This window comes from Chiloscyllium punctatum, chromosome 16 (genome assembly GCF_047496795.1).
Source record: "Chiloscyllium punctatum isolate Juve2018m chromosome 16, sChiPun1.3, whole genome shotgun sequence".
Lineage (NCBI taxonomy): Eukaryota > Metazoa > Chordata > Chondrichthyes > Orectolobiformes > Hemiscylliidae > Chiloscyllium > Chiloscyllium punctatum.
The window spans coordinates 56,727,371-56,748,516 of record NC_092754.1 but is presented as its reverse complement, the minus strand read 5'-3'; the positions used below and the strand labels follow the sequence as shown (position 1 = coordinate 56,748,516).

At 46.4% G+C, this 21,146-nt stretch overlaps 6 non-coding genes across 6 annotated transcripts; all 6 read left to right on the top strand.

Moving 5' to 3' along the window:
- The first annotated feature begins 1,263 nt into the window (after positions 1–1,263).
- On the top strand, positions 1,264–1,345 carry trnal-cag (transfer RNA leucine (anticodon CAG)). Its single transcript has one exon. It is a non-coding gene; the product is annotated as a tRNA-Leu (tRNA).
- A 3,226-nt stretch (positions 1,346–4,571) lies between these two features.
- trnal-cag (transfer RNA leucine (anticodon CAG)) lies at positions 4,572–4,653 on the top strand. The gene has a single exon. It is a non-coding gene; the product is annotated as a tRNA-Leu (tRNA).
- Positions 4,654–7,879: 3,226 nt separating this feature from the next.
- trnal-cag (transfer RNA leucine (anticodon CAG)) lies at positions 7,880–7,961 on the top strand. The gene has a single exon. It is a non-coding gene; the product is annotated as a tRNA-Leu (tRNA).
- A 3,225-nt stretch (positions 7,962–11,186) lies between these two features.
- On the top strand, positions 11,187–11,268 carry trnal-cag (transfer RNA leucine (anticodon CAG)). Its single transcript has one exon. It is a non-coding gene; the product is annotated as a tRNA-Leu (tRNA).
- A 3,226-nt stretch (positions 11,269–14,494) lies between these two features.
- Positions 14,495–14,576, top strand: trnal-cag (transfer RNA leucine (anticodon CAG)). Its single transcript has one exon. It is a non-coding gene; the product is annotated as a tRNA-Leu (tRNA).
- Positions 14,577–21,064: 6,488 nt separating this feature from the next.
- On the top strand, positions 21,065–21,146 carry trnal-cag (transfer RNA leucine (anticodon CAG)). Its single transcript has one exon. It is a non-coding gene; the product is annotated as a tRNA-Leu (tRNA).

Here is a 21,146-nt window from a genome sequence, read left to right as displayed (position 1 = left end):
ATTCAACGCGCGAGAGTTGGCACCGGAGGTCCTGAATCATGTTTTGGAGCAGTTCGCACGTTAGTGGCTCATTCAATCAGCAACAGCAACGAAAAAAACATACACTCTCAGAGGAACCTCCGGACCTGTGCTGTCATAGCGTCGCTCGTATTAAGGTGCGCCCCGAGATCTAAGCCATGTTGGAACTGAAACGGAGGAATCGACAGAGAGGCTACAGAATGACATCGCATCCATTTAATTTTCTTTAAATCACTGACGAGCAGGAAAATGTTCACGGGGAGGGCGAGTGGAGAAGTGTGGCAATTGCAGCTCTGGTGAAGCTCCTTCTTTGTGATTCACTCAGCAAACAGAGACGTGAATGTGACTCAGGCGTGAGAGCTCATCACATCGAGAACAAAAAGCAATCAAGGGCAATTAGCACCTCTTCCGGAGTGGGGGTGGGGTGAGGTAATTACCTTTTGAGTTCTGTTACTATGTTCAGAAACTGCCTTTTAGATTGAGGTGAACAAAAACTCCATTTCTAATAAGCACCATGGAAGTTAGCAAAATGTATTGAGTCGCTTCTCGTCGATTCCCGCACAGGTTTCCGACTCAGTTGGTATCCATGTGGCTCATGTCCAGCAGTGAACATCTCTGCAGCGAATTGCACGGTTAAGGTAAAAGGCACGGAAAGTGTCATCTCGAAGTGGATCCGAGGTCAGAGCATCCTCACAATGTGATCTGTCGTTCTCGGAATGTAATGCGACTTCCGGTTTTAGGGTAGAGAACTTTCTTTGGGACCCTTATTCTGCAAAACAGAAACAGTGACTGAATAAATGCTGCACGGTATGATGTGGAACACGGCCTGCTCAGCTTTGTGCATTTTCCCTGTAGTCCGGTGTGTTTCGTGTTCCGTGTAAACGTGAAAGTCGTCCTGTTTCGAGCAATGGGTGAAATCATTTAGCAAAGCAAGAATCGAAATTGCAGTAATGTCAAGCAGCTCATGGTTATTTGACCAAAACATAAGCGAACATATATTGTCACGCACTCACAGATACATTTGTAGCTGAAAAGAGTCCGAGAAGATAGACTCAGCTTACGATTGATTTTTGTCTGGATTGATGGGCTATCATTATCTGCTGCGACATTGACATTGTAGCCGGGCACATCCCAGCAGCTGTGCGAGTCGGAGAGGGATCATGGAACCCTTTTCATGTGACTTTGCGTCTGTTGTTATGCAGGGGCACAATTAGAAATGCAAGAAAACGGGCCTTGCGGCGGGCTGGTAGTGTGGCCGAGCGGTCTAAGGCGCTGGATCCAGGTTCCAGTCTTGAGAGGGGCGCGGGTTCGAATCCCGCCACTGCCATTTCTGCTGTTTCACTCCGACGCTGCAGTTTGTTAAAATGCTGTTTCCGTCCCCACTGTCTTGATGTTGAAAACAAAAGTAAAATGCTTTGCTTCTCGGGGAATTAACTGTGTTGTGGGATCATGCCACGCGGATAATCGCAAACAGCTCTGCTGTTCCAGGCAATTTGTGCGTTTACTGGAACCGAATGCAGACTGTTATTTCATCGCTGTTGAGATGAAACACGGTAGAAACGAACGACTTCCTTACCTTTGCTCCCACTGACCATACTCTGTGAAATTTTCCCAGACCCTCAGTTGAGGATTTTTGCTGCTGGAAGTTACCTCAGAAACCCTGTTAACTCGTAATGTGGTGACTCGACTCGTCGTTATTTGGTTTTCTGGCCAATGGGAAAATCGATCCAATGAATTTCGATGTCACATTTTATTGAATTTCTCCCATTTCCTTTATTTCCGTCCTGGAGACATCGGAAGGGAAAGGCAATCTAATCGAGACTGTGATTGGTGAAATTCACTTTTTATGGCCCGTTCTTATTATGTTTTTTCTTTCTCTCTTTTCAGCATTGTCTGGGAAGTGTTGGTGCACTAAGGCTGCAGTATGTTTGAAAGAGTAGTTTGGAATTGCCCTGTTGTTAGTTGTGAGATTACTTTATGACTCATGCCCTCGGACTGTCTCACATTTAGCATTCATGCATCTCTGTGTCTGAGAATGCATTCGGCATGCCAGTTTTGTTTGTGTTCCGTGTTAAATGCTTACTGTTTTGCGATTCGCTCAGTACATTACGGGCTAACAGGGTTTCTGAGGTAACGTCCAGCAGCAAAAATCCTCAACTGAGGGTCTGGGAAAAATTCATGGAGTATGGTCAGTCGGAGCAAAAGGAAGGAAGTCGTTCGTTTCTGCAGTGTTTCACAATACTACCTTTCCCGTGAGCAGTCGAACAGTCGAAACGATTGTGCCACTGATAGCGACGGCAAGCTCCGCTAAAAAGGAATCCTTTAAAGCCGGTGTAAGCAACACGACGGTATTGGGGTACACCGCGTGGAAACAGATACTTCGGTGTATCTCGTCCATGCTCACCGTATAGCCAAAATTAAACAAGTCCCGTTCCCCAGCATTTGGCCCCAATCCCGCTAAACCCATCTTATCCAGAAACTCATCCGATTACCTTTGAAATTTTCTGAGTGTAATAGCCTCCTCCACTTCCTCTGGGAGCTCATTCCAAACACGCACAACCTTCTGTGTGGGAAATGTGCCTCAGGTCCTTTGTCAATTTCAGCCCACTCACCTTAAACCTATGCTCTCGATTTTTCAACTCACCCCAACTTGGGTAAAACACATAAATACTCAGTTTACAACCCTTCCGTAAGATCATGTTACGCTGGACAATAACAAGCTATTGGAAACAGAAAGGTGAAACGTAGAATTATTCAACTTTCAGTGCTGGATGCCACTGAGCTGTAGTGCGATCGCCTCGGCTGGTTTCTGTAGTGTAGTGGTTATCACGTTCGCCTAACACGCCAAAGGTCCCCAGTTCGAAACTGGGCAGAAACAGCGCAGAAACTGCTTTGTCCTTCAACTGCAGACATTCACATGCGCAAGAACGGAGCTTCCTTGCTTGCCTTCCTCTCTGCAAACCTGACTTCGAATTTGCTTGAACGAATCTGCTCTCGTAGTGAAATGTAAGGCAACTCCATTTAATTATTGTGCAAAGCATTATAAAGTTTTTCTCCAACCTGGTTCTTATCATATGCCATTCTGTTTGAGAGTGTAGTTGCCGCGTTCTGATCCTTCCACGAAAAGCAGTACCGCATTTGCATTCCTTGCGCAGGCGGCCCGGTTCAAAGACAGGGAAGAAGCTGATGCGCTGGTGTCACAGCGCACCACGAATTCCTGAACTTGTCTGTCTGTCAAACGTACCCCAAAGTCGTCTCTGAAAGGCTTCATTTGGAAGCTGTCTGTCGTTATTCAACGCGCGAGAGTTGGCACCGGAGGTCCTGAATCATGTTTTGGAGCAGTTCGCACGTTAGTGGCTCATTCAATCAGCAACAGCAACGAAAAAAACATACACTCTCAGAGGAACCTCCGGACCTGTGCTGTCATAGCGTCGCTCGTATTAAGGTGCGCCCCGAGATCTAAGCCATGTTGGAACTGAAACGGAGGAATCGACAGAGAGGCTACAGAATGACATCGCATCCATTTAATTTTCTTTAAATCACTGACGAGCAGGAAAATGTTCACGGGGAGGGCGAGTGGAGAAGTGTGGCAATTGCAGCTCTGGTGAAGCTCCTTCTTTGTGATTCACTCAGCAAACAGAGACGTGAATGTGACTCAGGCGTGAGAGCTCATCACATCGAGAACAAAAAGCAATCAAGGGCAATTAGCACCTCTTCCGGAGTGGGGGTGGGGTGAGGTAATTACCTTTTGAGTTCTGTTACTATGTTCAGAAACTGCCTTTTAGATTGAGGTGAACAAAAACTCCATTTCTAATAAGCACCATGGAAGTTAGCAAAATGTATTGAGTCGCTTCTCGTCGATTCCCGCACAGGTTTCCGACTCAGTTGGTATCCATGTGGCTCATGTCCAGCAGTGAACATCTCTGCAGCGAATTGCACGGTTAAGGTAAAAGGCACGGAAAGTGTCATCTCGAAGTGGATCCGAGGTCAGAGCATCCTCACAATGTGATCTGTCGTTCTCGGAATGTAATGCGACTTCCGGTTTTAGGGTAGAGAACTTTCTTTGGGACCCTTATTCTGCAAAACAGAAACAGTGACTGAATAAATGCTGCACGGTATGATGTGGAACACGGCCTGCTCAGCTTTGTGCATTTTCCCTGTAGTCCGGTGTGTTTCGTGTTCCGTGTAAACGTGAAAGTCGTCCTGTTTCGAGCAATGGGTGAAATCATTTAGCAAAGCAAGAATCGAAATTGCAGTAATGTCAAGCAGCTCATGGTTATTTGACCAAAACATAAGCGAACATATATTGTCACGCACTCACAGATACATTTGTAGCTGAAAAGAGTCCGAGAAGATAGACTCAGCTTACGATTGATTTTTGTCTGGATTGATGGGCTATCATTATCTGCTGCGACATTGACATTGTAGCCGGGCACATCCCAGCAGCTGTGCGAGTCGGAGAGGGATCATGGAACCCTTTTCATGTGACTTTGCGTCTGTTGTTATGCAGGGGCACAATTAGAAATGCAAGAAAACGGGCCTTGCGGCGGGCTGGTAGTGTGGCCGAGCGGTCTAAGGCGCTGGATCCAGGTTCCAGTCTTGAGAGGGGCGCGGGTTCGAATCCCGCCACTGCCATTTCTGCTGTTTCACTCCGACGCTGCAGTTTGTTAAAATGCTGTTTCCGTCCCCACTGTCTTGATGTTGAAAACAAAAGTAAAATGCTTTGCTTCTCGGGGAATTAACTGTGTTGTGGGATCATGCCACGCGGATAATCGCAAACAGCTCTGCTGTTCCAGGCAATTTGTGCGTTTACTGGAACCGAATGCAGACTGTTATTTCATCGCTGTTGAGATGAAACACGGTAGAAACGAACGACTTCCTTACCTTTGCTCCCACTGACCATACTCTGTGAAATTTTCCCAGACCCTCAGTTGAGGATTTTTGCTGCTGGAAGTTACCTCAGAAACCCTGTTAACTCGTAATGTGGTGACTCGACTCGTCGTTATTTGGTTTTCTGGCCAATGGGAAAATCGATCCAATGAATTTCGATGTCACATTTTATTGAATTTCTCCCATTTCCTTTATTTCCGTCCTGGAGACATCGGAAGGGAAAGGCAATCTAATCGAGACTGTGATTGGTGAAATTCACTTTTTATGGCCCGTTCTTATTATGTTTTTTCTTTCTCTCTTTTCAGCATTGTCTGGGAAGTGTTGGTGCACTAAGGCTGCAGTATGTTTGAAAGAGTAGTTTGGAATTGCCCTGTTGTTAGTTGTGAGATTACTTTATGACTCATGCCCTCGGACTGTCTCACATTTAGCATTCATGCATCTCTGTGTCTGAGAATGCATTCGGCATGCCAGTTTTGTTTGTGTTCCGTGTTAAATGCTTACTGTTTTGCGATTCGCTCAGTACATTACGGGCTAACAGGGTTTCTGAGGTAACGTCCAGCAGCAAAAATCCTCAACTGAGGGTCTGGGAAAAATTCATGGAGTATGGTCAGTCGGAGCAAAAGGAAGGAAGTCGTTCGTTTCTGCAGTGTTTCACAATACTACCTTTCCCGTGAGCAGTCGAACAGTCGAAACGATTGTGCCACTGATAGCGACGGCAAGCTCCGCTAAAAAGGAATCCTTTAAAGCCGGTGTAAGCAACACGACGGTATTGGGGTACACCGCGTGGAAACAGATACTTCGGTGTATCTCGTCCATGCTCACCGTATAGCCAAAATTAAACAAGTCCCGTTCCCCAGCATTTGGCCCCAATCCCGCTAAACCCATCTTATCCAGAAACTCATCCGATTACCTTTGAAATTTTCTGAGTGTAATAGCCTCCTCCACTTCCTCTGGGAGCTCATTCCAAACACGCACAACCTTCTGTGTGGGAAATGTGCCTCAGGTCCTTTGTCAATTTCAGCCCACTCACCTTAAACCTATGCTCTCGATTTTTCAACTCACCCCAACTTGGGTAAAACACATAAATACTCAGTTTACAACCCTTCCGTAAGATCATGTTACGCTGGACAATAACAAGCTATTGGAAACAGAAAGGTGAAACGTAGAATTATTCAACTTTCAGTGCTGGATGCCACTGAGCTGTAGTGCGATCGCCTCGGCTGGTTTCTGTAGTGTAGTGGTTATCACGTTCGCCTAACACGCCAAAGGTCCCCAGTTCGAAACTGGGCAGAAACAGCGCAGAAACTGCTTTGTCCTTCAACTGCAGACATTCACATGCGCAAGAACGGAGCTTCCTTGCTTGCCTTCCTCTCTGCAAACCTGACTTCGAATTTGCTTGAACGAATCTGCTCTCGTAGTGAAATGTAAGGCAACTCCATTTAATTATTGTGCAAAGCATTATAAAGTTTTTCTCCAACCTGGTTCTTATCATATGCCATTCTGTTTGAGAGTGTAGTTGCCGCGTTCTGATCCTTCCACGAAAAGCAGTACCGCATTTGCATTCCTTGCGCAGGCGGCCCGGTTCAAAGACAGGGAAGAAGCTGATGCGCTGGTGTCACAGCGCACCACGAATTCCTGAACTTGTCTGTCTGTCAAACGTACCCCAAAGTCGTCTCTGAAAGGCTTCATTTGGAAGCTGTCTGTCGTTATTCAACGCGCGAGAGTTGGCACCGGAGGTCCTGAATCATGTTTTGGAGCAGTTCGCACGTTAGTGGCTCATTCAATCAGCAACAGCAACGAAAAAAACATACACTCTCAGAGGAACCTCCGGACCTGTGCTGTCATAGCGTCGCTCGTATTAAGGTGCGCCCCGAGATCTAAGCCATGTTGGAACTGAAACGGAGGAATCGACAGAGAGGCTACAGAATGACATCGCATCCATTTAATTTTCTTTAAATCACTGACGAGCAGGAAAATGTTCACGGGGAGGGCGAGTGGAGAAGTGTGGCAATTGCAGCTCTGGTGAAGCTCCTTCTTTGTGATTCACTCAGCAAACAGAGACGTGAATGTGACTCAGGCGTGAGAGCTCATCACATCGAGAACAAAAAGCAATCAAGGGCAATTAGCACCTCTTCCGGAGTGGGGGTGGGGTGAGGTAATTACCTTTTGAGTTCTGTTACTATGTTCAGAAACTGCCTTTTAGATTGAGGTGAACAAAAACTCCATTTCTAATAAGCACCATGGAAGTTAGCAAAATGTATTGAGTCGCTTCTCGTCGATTCCCGCACAGGTTTCCGACTCAGTTGGTATCCATGTGGCTCATGTCCAGCAGTGAACATCTCTGCAGCGAATTGCACGGTTAAGGTAAAAGGCACGGAAAGTGTCATCTCGAAGTGGATCCGAGGTCAGAGCATCCTCACAATGTGATCTGTCGTTCTCGGAATGTAATGCGACTTCCGGTTTTAGGGTAGAGAACTTTCTTTGGGACCCTTATTCTGCAAAACAGAAACAGTGACTGAATAAATGCTGCACGGTATGATGTGGAACACGGCCTGCTCAGCTTTGTGCATTTTCCCTGTAGTCCGGTGTGTTTCGTGTTCCGTGTAAACGTGAAAGTCGTCCTGTTTCGAGCAATGGGTGAAATCATTTAGCAAAGCAAGAATCGAAATTGCAGTAATGTCAAGCAGCTCATGGTTATTTGACCAAAACATAAGCGAACATATATTGTCACGCACTCACAGATACATTTGTAGCTGAAAAGAGTCCGAGAAGATAGACTCAGCTTACGATTGATTTTTGTCTGGATTGATGGGCTATCATTATCTGCTGCGACATTGACATTGTAGCCGGGCACATCCCAGCAGCTGTGCGAGTCGGAGAGGGATCATGGAACCCTTTTCATGTGACTTTGCGTCTGTTGTTATGCAGGGGCACAATTAGAAATGCAAGAAAACGGGCCTTGCGGCGGGCTGGTAGTGTGGCCGAGCGGTCTAAGGCGCTGGATCCAGGTTCCAGTCTTGAGAGGGGCGCGGGTTCGAATCCCGCCACTGCCATTTCTGCTGTTTCACTCCGACGCTGCAGTTTGTTAAAATGCTGTTTCCGTCCTCCTGTCTTGATGTTGAAAACAAAAGTAAAATGCTTTGCTTCTCGGGGAATTAACTGTGTTGTGGGATCATGCCACGCGGATAATCGCAAACAGCTCTGCTGTTCCAGGCAATTTGTGCGTTTACTGGAACCGAATGCAGACTGTTATTTCATCGCTGTTGTGATGAAACACGGTAGAAACGAACGACTTCCTTACCTTTGCTCCCACTGACCATACTCTGTGAAATTTTCCCAGACCCTCAGTTGAGGATTTTTGCTGCTGGAAGTTACCTCAGAAACCCTGTTAACTCGTAATGTGGTGACTCGACTCGTCGTTATTTGGTTTTCTGGCCAATGGGAAAATCGATCCAATGAATTTCGATGTCACATTTTATTGAATTTCTCCCATTTCCTTTATTTCCGTCCTGGAGACATCGGAAGGGAAAGGCAATCTAATCGAGACTGTGATTGGTGAAATTCACTTTTTATGGCCCGTTCTTATTATGTTTTTTCTTTCTCTCTTTTCAGCATTGTCTGGGAAGTGTTGGTGCACTAAGGCTGCAGTATGTTTGAAAGAGTAGTTTGGAATTGCCCTGTTGTTAGTTGTGAGATTACTTTATGACTCATGCCCTCGGACTGTCTCACATTTAGCATTCATGCATCTCTGTGTCTGAGAATGCATTCGGCATGCCAGTTTTGTTTGTGTTCCGTGTTAAATGCTTACTGTTTTGCGATTCGCTCAGTACATTACGGGCTAACAGGGTTTCTGAGGTAACGTCCAGCAGCAAAAATCCTCAACTGAGGGTCTGGGAAAAATTCATGGAGTATGGTCAGTCGGAGCAAAAGGAAGGAAGTCGTTCGTTTCTGCAGTGTTTCACAATACTACCTTTCCCGTGAGCAGTCGAACAGTCGAAACGATTGTGCCACTGATAGCGACGGCAAGCTCCGCTAAAAAGGAATCCTTTAAAGCCGGTGTAAGCAACACGACGGTATTGGGGTACACCGCGTGGAAACAGATACTTCGGTGTATCTCGTCCATGCTCACCGTATAGCCAAAATTAAACAAGTCCCGTTCCCCAGCATTTGGCCCCAATCCCGCTAAACCCATCTTATCCAGAAACTCATCCGATTACCTTTGAAATTTTCTGAGTGTAATAGCCTCCTCCACTTCCTCTGGGAGCTCATTCCAAACACGCACAACCTTCTGTGTGGGAAATGTGCCTCAGGTCCTTTGTCAATTTCAGCCCACTCACCTTAAACCTATGCTCTCGATTTTTCAACTCACCCCAACTTGGGTAAAACACATAAATACTCAGTTTACAACCCTTCCGTAAGATCATGTTACGCTGGACAATAACAAGCTATTGGAAACAGAAAGGTGAAACGTAGAATTATTCAACTTTCAGTGCTGGATGCCACTGAGCTGTAGTGCGATCGCCTCGGCTGGTTTCTGTAGTGTAGTGGTTATCACGTTCGCCTAACACGCCAAAGGTCCCCAGTTCGAAACTGGGCAGAAACAGCGCAGAAACTGCTTTGTTCTTCAACTGCAGACATTCACATGCGCAAGAACGGAGCTTCCTTGCTTGCCTTCCTCTCTGCAAACCTGACTTCGAATTTGCTTGAACGAATCTGCTCTCGTAGTGAAATGTAAGGCAACTCCATTTAATTATTGTGCAAAGCATTATAAAGTTTTTCTCCAACCTGGTTCTTATCATATGCCATTCTGTTTGAGAGTGTAGTTGCCGCGTTCTGATCCTTCCACGAAAAGCAGTACCGCATTTGCATTCCTTGCGCAGGCGGCCCGGTTCAAAGACAGGGAAGAAGCTGATGCGCTGGTGTCACAGCGCACCACGAATTCCTGAACTTGTCTGTCTGTCAAACGTACCCCAAAGTCGTCTCTGAAAGGCTTCATTTGGAAGCTGTCTGTCGTTATTCAACGCGCGAGAGTTGGCACCGGAGGTCCTGAATCATGTTTTGGAGCAGTTCGCACGTTAGTGGCTCATTCAATCAGCAACAGCAACGAAAAAAACATACACTCTCAGAGGAACCTCCGGACCTGTGCTGTCATAGCGTCGCTCGTATTAAGGTGCGCCCCGAGATCTAAGCCATGTTGGAACTGAAACGGAGGAATCGACAGAGAGGCTACAGAATGACATCGCATCCATTTAATTTTCTTTAAATCACTGACGAGCAGGAAAATGTTCACGGGGAGGGCGAGTGGAGAAGTGTGGCAATTGCAGCTCTGGTGAAGCTCCTTCTTTGTGATTCACTCAGCAAACAGAGACGTGAATGTGACTCAGGCGTGAGAGCTCATCACATCGAGAACAAAAAGCAATCAAGGGCAATTAGCACCTCTTCCGGAGTGGGGGTGGGGTGAGGTAATTACCTTTTGAGTTCTGTTACTATGTTCAGAAACTGCCTTTTAGATTGAGGTGAACAAAAACTCCATTTCTAATAAGCACCATGGAAGTTAGCAAAATGTATTGAGTCGCTTCTCGTCGATTCCCGCACAGGTTTCCGACTCAGTTGGTATCCATGTGGCTCATGTCCAGCAGTGAACATCTCTGCAGCGAATTGCACGGTTAAGGTAAAAGGCACGGAAAGTGTCATCTCGAAGTGGATCCGAGGTCAGAGCATCCTCACAATGTGATCTGTCGTTCTCGGAATGTAATGCGACTTCCGGTTTTAGGGTAGAGAACTTTCTTTGGGACCCTTATTCTGCAAAACAGAAACAGTGACTGAATAAATGCTGCACGGTATGATGTGGAACACGGCCTGCTCAGCTTTGTGCATTTTCCCTGTAGTCCGGTGTGTTTCGTGTTCCGTGTAAACGTGAAAGTCGTCCTGTTTCGAGCAATGGGTGAAATCATTTAGCAAAGCAAGAATCGAAATTGCAGTAATGTCAAGCAGCTCATGGTTATTTGACCAAAACATAAGCGAACATATATTGTCACGCACTCACAGATACATTTGTAGCTGAAAAGAGTCCGAGAAGATAGACTCAGCTTACGATTGATTTTTGTCTGGATTGATGGGCTATCATTATCTGCTGCGACATTGACATTGTAGCCGGGCACATCCCAGCAGCTGTGCGAGTCGGAGAGGGATCATGGAACCCTTTTCATGTGACTTTGCGTCTGTTGTTATGCAGGGGCACAATTAGAAATGCAAGAAAACGGGCCTTGCGGCGGGCTGGTAGTGTGGCCGAGCGGTCTAAGGCGCTGGATCCAGGTTCCAGTCTTGAGAGGGGCGCGGGTTCGAATCCCGCCACTGCCATTTCTGCTGTTTCACTCCGACGCTGCAGTTTGTTAAAATGCTGTTTCCGTCCCCACTGTCTTGATGTTGAAAACAAAAGTAAAATGCTTTGCTTCTCGGGGAATTAACTGTGTTGTGGGATCATGCCACGCGGATAATCGCAAACAGCTCTGCTGTTCCAGGCAATTTGTGCGTTTACTGGAACCGAATGCAGACTGTTATTTCATCGCTGTTGAGATGAAACACGGTAGAAACGAACGACTTCCTTACCTTTGCTCCCACTGACCATACTCTGTGAAATTTTCCCAGACCCTCAGTTGAGGATTTTTGCTGCTGGAAGTTACCTCAGAAACCCTGTTAACTCGTAATGTGGTGACTCGACTCGTCGTTATTTGGTTTTCTGGCCAATGGGAAAATCGATCCAATGAATTTCGATGTCACATTTTATTGAATTTCTCCCATTTCCTTTATTTCCGTCCTGGAGACATCGGAAGGGAAAGGCAATCTAATCGAGACTGTGATTGGTGAAATTCACTTTTTATGGCCCGTTCTTATTATGTTTTTTCTTTCTCTCTTTTCAGCATTGTCTGGGAAGTGTTGGTGCACTAAGGCTGCAGTATGTTTGAAAGAGTAGTTTGGAATTGCCCTGTTGTTAGTTGTGAGATTACTTTATGACTCATGCCCTCGGACTGTCTCACATTTAGCATTCATGCATCTCTGTGTCTGAGAATGCATTCGGCATGCCAGTTTTGTTTGTGTTCCGTGTTAAATGCTTACTGTTTTGCGATTCGCTCAGTACATTACGGGCTAACAGGGTTTCTGAGGTAACGTCCAGCAGCAAAAATCCTCAACTGAGGGTCTGGGAAAAATTCATGGAGTATGGTCAGTCGGAGCAAAAGGAAGGAAGTCGTTCGTTTCTGCAGTGTTTCACAATACTACCTTTCCCGTGAGCAGTCGAACAGTCGAAACGATTGTGCCACTGATAGCGACGGCAAGCTCCGCTAAAAAGGAATCCTTTAAAGCCGGTGTAAGCAACACGACGGTATTGGGGTACACCGCGTGGAAACAGATACTTCGGTGTATCTCGTCCATGCTCACCGTATAGCCAAAATTAAACAAGTCCCGTTCCCCAGCATTTGGCCCCAATCCCGCTAAACCCATCTTATCCAGAAACTCATCCGATTACCTTTGAAATTTTCTGAGTGTAATAGCCTCCTCCACTTCCTCTGGGAGCTCATTCCAAACACGCACAACCTTCTGTGTGGGAAATGTGCCTCAGGTCCTTTGTCAATTTCAGCCCACTCACCTTAAACCTATGCTCTCGATTTTTCAACTCACCCCAACTTGGGTAAAACACATAAATACTCAGTTTACAACCCTTCCGTAAGATCATGTTACGCTGGACAATAACAAGCTATTGGAAACAGAAAGGTGAAACGTAGAATTATTCAACTTTCAGTGCTGGATGCCACTGAGCTGTAGTGCGATCGCCTCGGCTGGTTTCTGTAGTGTAGTGGTTATCACGTTCGCCTAACACGCCAAAGGTCCCCAGTTCGAAACTGGGCAGAAACAGCGCAGAAACTGCTTTGTCCTTAAACTGCAGACATTCACATGCGCAAGAACGGAGCTTCCTTGCTTGCCTTCCTCTCTGCAAACCTGACTTCGAATTTGCTTGAACGAATCTGCTCTCGTAGTGAAATGTAAGGCAACTCCATTTAATTATTGTGCAAAGCATTATAAAGTTTTTCTCCAACCTGGTTCTGATCATATGCCATTCTGTTTGAGAGTGTAGTTGCCGCGTTCTGATCCTTCCACGAAAAGCAGTACCGCATTTGCATTCCTTGCGCAGGCGGCCCGGTTCAAAGACAGGGAAGAAGCTGATGCGCTGGTGTCACAGCGCACCACGAATTCCTGAACTTGTCTGTCTGTCAAACGTACCCCAAAGTCGTCTCTGAAAGGCTTCATTTGGAAGCTGTCTGTCGTTATTCAACGCGCGAGAGTTGGCACCGGAGGTCCTGAATCATGTTTTGGAGCAGTTCGCACGTTAGTGGCTCATTCAATCAGCAACAGCAACGAAAAAAACATACACTCTCAGAGGAACCTCCGGACCTGTGCTGTCATAGCGTCGCTCGTATTAAGGTGCGCCCCGAGATCTAAGCCATGTTGGAACTGAAACGGAGGAATCGACAGAGAGGCTACAGAATGACATCGCATCCATTTAATTTTCTTTAAATCACTGACGAGCAGGAAAATGTTCACGGGGAGGGCGAGTGGAGAAGTGTGGCAATTGCAGCTCTGGTGAAGCTCCTTCTTTGTGATTCACTCAGCAAACAGAGACGTGAATGTGACTCAGGCGTGAGAGCTCATCACATCGAGAACAAAAAGCAATCAAGGGCAATTAGCACCTCTTCCGGAGTGGGGGTGGGGTGAGGTAATTACCTTTTGAGTTCTGTTACTATGTTCAGAAACTGCCTTTTAGATTGAGGTGAACAAAAACTCCATTTCTAATAAGCACCATGGAAGTTAGCAAAATGTATTGAGTCGCTTCTCGTCGATTCCCGCACAGGTTTCCGACTCAGTTGGTATCCATGTGGCTCATGTCCAGCAGTGAACATCTCTGCAGCGAATTGCACGGTTAAGGTAAAAGGCACGGAAAGTGTCATCTCGAAGTGGATCCGAGGTCAGAGCATTCTCACAATGTGATCTGCCGTTCTCGGAATGTAATGCGACTTCCGGTTTTAGGGTAGAGAACTTTCTTTGGGACCCTTATTCTGCAAAACAGAAACAGTGACTGAATAAATGCTGCACGGTATGATGTGGAACACGGCCTGCTCAGCTTTGTGCATTTTCCCTGTAGTCCGGTGTGTTTCGTGTTCCGTGTAAACGTGAAAGTCGTCCTGTTTCGAGCAATGGGTGAAATCATTTAGCAAAGCAAGAATCGAAATTGCAGTAATGTCAAGCAGCTCATGGTTATTTGACCAAAACATAAGCGAACATATATTGTCACGCACTCACAGATACATTTGTAGCTGAAAAGAGTCCGAGAAGATAGACTCAGCTTACGATTGATTTTTGTCTGGATTGATGGGCTATCATTATCTGCTGCGACATTGACATTGTAGCCGGGCACATCCCAGCAGCTGTGCGAGTCGGAGAGGGATCATGGAACCCTTTTCATGTGACTTTGCGTCTGTTGTTATGCAGGGGCACAATTAGAAATGCAAGCAAACGGGCCTTGCGGCGGGCTGGTAGTGTGGCCGAGCGGTCTAAGGCGCTGGATCCAGGTTCCAGTCTTGAGAGGGGCGCGGGTTCGAATCCCGCCACTGCCATTTCTGCTGTTTCACTCCGACGCTGCAGTTTGTTAAAATGCTGTTTCCGTCCCCACTGTCTTGATGTTGAAAACAAAAGTAAAATGCTTTGCTTCCCGGGGAATTAACTGTGTTGTGGGATCATGCCACGCGGATAATCGCAAACAGCTCTGCTGTTCCAGGCAATTTGTGCGTTTACTGGAACCGAATGCAGACTGTTATTTCATCGCTGTTGTGATGAAACACGGTAGAAACGAACGACTTCCTTACCTTTGCTCCCACTGACCATACTCTGTGAAATTTTCCCAGACCCTCAGTTGAGGATTTTTGCTGCTGGAAGTTACCTCAGAAACCCTGTTAACTCGTAATGTGGTGACTCGACTCGTCGTTATTTGGTTTTCTGGCCAATGGGAAAATCGATCCAATGAATTTCGATGTCACATTTTATTGAATTTCTCCCATTTCCTTTATTTCCGTCCTGGAGACATCGGAAGGGAAAGGCAATCTAATCGAGACTGTGATTGGTGAAATTCACTTTTTATGGCCCGTTCTTATTATGTTTTTTCTTTCTCTCTTTTCAGCATTGTCTGGGAAGTGTTGGTGCACTAAGGCTGCAGTATGTTTGAAAGAGTAGTTTGGAATTGCCTTTTTGTTAGTTGTGAGATTACTTTATGACTCATGCCCTCGGACTGTCTCACATTTAGCATTCATGCATCTCTGTGTCTGAGAATGCATTCGGCATGCCAGTTTTGTTTGTGTTCCGTGTTAAATGCTTACTGTTTTGCGATTCGCTCAGTACATTACGGGCTAACAGGGTTTCTGAGGTAACGTCCAGCAGCAAAAATCCTCAACTGAGGGTCTGGGAAAAATTCATGGAGTATGGTCAGTCGGAGCAAAAGGAAGGAAGTCGTTCGTTTCTGCAGTGTTTCACAATACTACCTTTCCCGTGAGCAGTCGAACAGTCGAAACGATTGTGCCACTGATAGCGACGGCAAGCTCCGCTAAAAAGGAATCCTTTAAAGCCGGTGTAAGCAACACGACGGTATTGGGGTACACCGCGTGGAAACAGATACTTCGGTGTATCTCGTCCATGCTCACCGTATAGCCAAAATTAAACAAGTCCCGTTCCCCAGCATTTGGCCCCAATCCCGCTAAACCCATCTTATCCAGAAACTCATCCGATTACCTTTGAAATTTTCTGAGTGTAATAGCCTCCTCCACTTCCTCTGGGAGCTCATTCCAAACACGCACAACCTTCTGTGTGGGAAATGTGCCTCAGGTCCTTTGTCAATTTCAGCCCACTCACCTTAAACCTATGCTCTCGATTTTTCAACTCACCCCAACTTGGGTAAAACACATAAATACTCAGTTTACAACCCTTCCGTAAGATCATGTTACGCTGGACAATAACAAGCTATTGGAAACAGAAAGGTGAAACGTAGAATTATTCAACTTTCAGTGCTGGATGCCACTGAGTTGCAGTGTGATCGCCGCGGCTGGCTTCTGTAGTGTAGTGGTTATCACGTTCGCCTAACACGCGAAAGGTCCCCAGTTCGAAACTGGGCAGAAACAGCGCAGAAGCTGCTTTGTCCTTCAACTGCAGACATTCACATGCGCAAGAACGGAGCTTCCTTTATTGCTCTCCTCTCTGCAAACCTGCCTTCGAATTTGCTTGAACGAATCTGCTCTCGTCGTGAAATATAAGGCAACTCCATATAATTATTGTGCAAAGCATTATAAAGTTTTTCTCCAACCTGGTTCTGATCATATGCCATTCTGTTTGAGAGTGTAGTTGCCGCGTTCTGATCCTTCCACGAAAAGCAGTACCGCATTTGCATTCCTTGCGCAGGCGGCCCGGTTCAAAGACAGGGAAGAAGCTGATGCGCTGGTGTCACAGCGCACCACGAATTCCTGAACTTGTCTGTCTGTCAAACGTACCCCAAAGTCGTCTCTGAAAGGCTTCATTTGGAAGCTGTCTGTCGTTATTCAACGCGCGAGAGTTGGCACCGGAGGTCCTGAATCATGTTTTGGAGCAGTTCCCACGTTAGTGGCTCATTCAATCAGCAACAGCAACGAAAAAAACATACACTCTCAGAGGAACCTCCGGACCTGTGCTGTCATAGCGTCGCTCGTATTAAGGTGCGCCCCGAGATCTAAGCCATGTTGGAACTGAAACGGAGGAATCGACAGAGAGGCTACAGAATGACATCGCATCCATTTAATTTTCTTTAAATCACTGAGGAGCAGGAAAATGTTCACGGGGAGGGCGAGTGGAGAAGTGTGGCAATTGCAGCTCTGGTGAAGCTCCTTCTTTGTGATTCACTCAGCAAACAGAGACGTGAATGTGACTCAGGCGTGAGAGCTCATCACATCGAGAACAAAAAGCTATCAAGGGCAATTAGCACCTCTTCCGGAGTGGGGGTGGGGTGAGGTAATTACCTTTTGAGTTCTGTTACTATGTTCAGAAACTGCCTTTTAGATTGAGGTGAACAAAAACTCCATTTCTAATAAGCACCATGGAAGTTAGCAAAATGTATTGAGTCGCTTCTCGTCGATTCCCGCACAGGTTTCCGACTCAGTTGGTATCCATGTGGCTCATGTCCAGCAGTGAACATCTCTGCAGCGAATTGCACGGTTAAGGTAAAAGGCACGGAAAGTGTCATCTCGAAGTGGATCCGAGGTCAGAGCATTCTCACAATGTGATCTGCCGTTCTCGGAATGTAATGCGACTTCCGGTTTTAGGGTAGAGAACTTTCTTTGGGACCCTTATTCTGCAAAACAGAAACAGTGACTGAATAAATGCTGCACGGTATGATGTGGAACACGGCCTGCTCAGCTTTGTGCATTTTCCCTGTAGTCCGGTGTGTTTCGTGTTCCGTGTAAACGTGAAAGTCGTCCTGTTTCGAGCAATGGGTGAAATCATTTAGCAAAGCAAGAATCGAAATTGCAGTAATGTCAAGCAGCTCATGGTTATTTGACCAAAACATAAGCGAACATATATTGTCACGCACTCACAGATACATTTGTAGCTGAAAAGAGTCCGAGAAGATAGACTCAGCTTACGATTGATTTTTGTCTGGATTGATGGGCTATCATTATCTGCTGCGACATTGACATTGTAGCCGGGCACATCCCAGCAGCTGTGCGAGTCGGAGAGGGATCATGGAACCCTTTTCATGTGACTTTGCGTCTGTTGTTATGCAGGGGCACAATTAGAAATGCAAGCAAACGGGCCTTGCGGCGGGCTGGTAGTGTGGCCGAGCGGTTTAAGGCGCTGGATCCAGGTTCCAGTCTTGAGAGGGGCGCGGGTTCGTATCCCGCCCCTGCCATTTCTGCTGCTTCACTCCGACGCTGCAGTTTGTTAAAATGCTGTTTCCGTCCCCACTGTCTTGATGTTGAAAACAAAAGTGGGATCATGCCACGCGGATAATCGCAAACAGCTCTGCTGTTCCAGGCAATTTGTGCGTTTACTGGAACCGAATGCAGACTGTTATTTCATCGCTGTTGTGATGAAACACGGTAGAAACGAACGACTTCCTTACCTTTGCTCCGACTGACCATACTCCGTGAAATTTTCCCAGACCCTCAGCTGAGGATTTTTGCTGCTGGAAGTTACCTCAGAAACCCTGTTAACTCGTAATGTGGTGACTCGACTCGTCGTTATTTGGTTTTCTGGCCAATGGGAAAATCGATCCAATGAATTTCGATGTCACATTTTATTGAATTTCTCCCATTTCCTTTATTTCCGTCCTGGAGACATCGGAAGGGAAAGGCAATCTAATCGAGACTGTGATTGGTGAAATTCACTTTTTATGGCCCGTTCTTATTATGTTTTTTCTTTCTCTCTTTTCAGCATTGTCTGGTAAGTGTTGGTGCACTAAGGCTGCAGTATGTTTGAAAGAGTAGTTTGGAATTGCCCTGTTGTTAGTTGTGAGATTACTTTATGACTCATGCCCTCGGACTGTCTCACATTTAGCATTCATGCATCTCTGTGTCTGAAAATGCATTCGGCATGCCAGTTTTGTTTGTGTTCCGTGTTAAATGCTTACTGTTTTGCGATTCGCTCAGTACATTACGGGCTAACAGGGTTTCTGAGGTAACTTCCAGCAGCAAAAATCCTCAACTGAGGGTCTGGGAAAAATTCGTGGAGTATGGTCAGTCGGAGCAAAAGGAAGGAAGTCGTTCGTTTCTGCAGTGTTTCACAATACTACCTTTCCCGTGAGCAGTCGAACAGTCTAAACGATTGTGCCACAGACTGCGACGGCAAGCTCCGCTAAAAAGGAATCCTTTAAAGCCGGTGTAAGCAACACGACGGTATTGGGGTACACCGCGTGGAAACAGATACTTCGGTGTATCTCGTCCATGCTCACCGTATAGCCAAAATTAAACAAGTCCCGTTCCCCAGCATTTGGCCCCAATCCCGCTAAACCCATCCTATCCAGAAACTCATCCGATTACCTTTGCAATTTTCTGAGTGTAATAGCCTCCTCCACTTCCTCTGGGAGCTCATTCCAAACACGCACAACCTTCTGTGTGGGAAATGTGCCTCAGGTCCTTTGTCAATTTCAGCCCACTCACCTTAAACCTATGCTCTCGATTTTTCAACTCACCCCAACTTGGGTAAAACACATAAATACTCAGTTTACAACCCTTCCGTAAGATCATGTTACGCTGGACAATAACAAGCTATTGGAAACAGAAAGGTGAAACGTAGAATTATTCAACTTTCAGTGCTGGATGCCACTGAGCTGCAGTGCGATCGCCTCGGCTGGTTTCTGTAGTGTAGTGGTTATCACGTTCGCCTAACACGCGATAAGTCCCCAGTTCGAAACTGGGCAGAAACAGCGCAGAAACTGCTTTGTCCTTCAACTGCAGCCATTCACATGCGCAAAAACGGAGCTTCCTTGCTTGCTTTCCTCTCTGCAAACCTGCCTTCGAATTTGCTTGAACGAATCGGCTCTCGTAGTGAAATGTAAGGCAACTCCATTTAATTATTGTGCAAAGCATTATAAAGTTTTTCTCCAACCTGGTTCTGATCATATGCCATTCTGTTTGAGAGTGTCGTTGCCGCGTTCTGATCCTTCCACGAAAAGCAGTACCGCATTTGCATTCCTTGCGCAGGCGGCCCGGTTCAAAGACAGGGAAGAAGCTGATGCGCTGGTGTCACAGCGCACCACGAATTCCTGAACTTGTCTGTCTGTCAAACGTACCCCAAAGTCGTCTCTGAAAGGCTTCATTTGGAAGCTGTCTGTCGTTATTCAACGCGCGAGAGTTGGCACCGGAGGTCCTGAATCATGTTTTGGAGCAGTTCGCACGTTAGTGGCTCATTCAATCAGCAACAGCAACGAAAAAAACATACACTCTCAGAGGAACCTCCGGACCTGTGCTGTCATAGCGTCGCTCGTATTAAGGTGCGCCCCGAGATCTAAGCCATGTTGGAACTGAAACGGAGGAATCGACAGAGAGGCTACAGAATGACATCGCATCCATTTAATTTTCTTTAAATCACTGACGAGCAGGAAAATGTTCACGGGGAGGGCGAGTGGAGAAGTGTGGCAATTGTAGCTCTGGTGAAGCTCCTTCTTTGTGATTCACTCAGCAAACAGAGACGTGAATGTGACTCAGGCGTGAGAGCTCATCACATCGAGAACAAAAAGCAATCAAGGGCAATTAGCACCTCTTCCGGAGTGGGGGTGGGGTGAGGTAATTACCTTTTGAGTTCTGTTACTATGTTCAGAAACTGCCTTTTAGATTGAGATGAACAAAAACTCCATTTCTAATAAGCACCATGGAAGTTAGCAAAATGTATTGAGTCGCTTCCCGCACAGGTTTCCGACTCAGTTGGTATCCATGTGGCTCATGTCCAGCAGTGAACATCTCTGCAGCGAATTGCACGGTTAAGGTAAAAGGCACGGAAAGTGTCATCTCGAAGTGGATCCGAGGTCAGAGCATCCTCACAATGTGATCTGTCGTTCTCGGAATGTAATGCGACTTCCGGTTTTAGGGTAGAGAACTTTCTTTGGGACCCTTATTCTGCAAAACAGAAACAGTGACTGAATAAATGCTGCACGGTATGATGTGGAACACGGCCTGCTCAGCTTTGTGCATTTTCCCTGTAGTCCGGTGTGTTTCGTGTTCCGTGTAAACGTGAAAGTCGTCCTGTTTCGAGCAATGGGTGAAATCATTTAGCAAAGCAAGAATCGAAATTGCAGTAATGTCAAGCAGCTCATGGTTATTTGACCAAAACATAAGCGAACATATATTGTCACGCACTCACAGATACATTTGTAGCTGAAAAGAGTCCGAGAAGATAGACTCAGCTTACGATTGATTTTTGTCTGGATTGATGGGCTATCATTATCTGCTGCGACATTGACATTGTAGCCGGGCACATCCCAGCAGCTGTGCGAGTCGGAGAGGGATCATGGAACCCTTTTCATGTGACTTTGCGTCTGTTGTTATGCAGGGGCACAATTAGAAATGCAAGAAAACGGGCCTTGCGGCCGGCTGGTAGTGTGGCCGAGCGGTCTAAGGCGCTGGATCCAGATTCCAGCCTTGAGAGGGGCGCGGGTTCGAATCCCGCCACTGCCA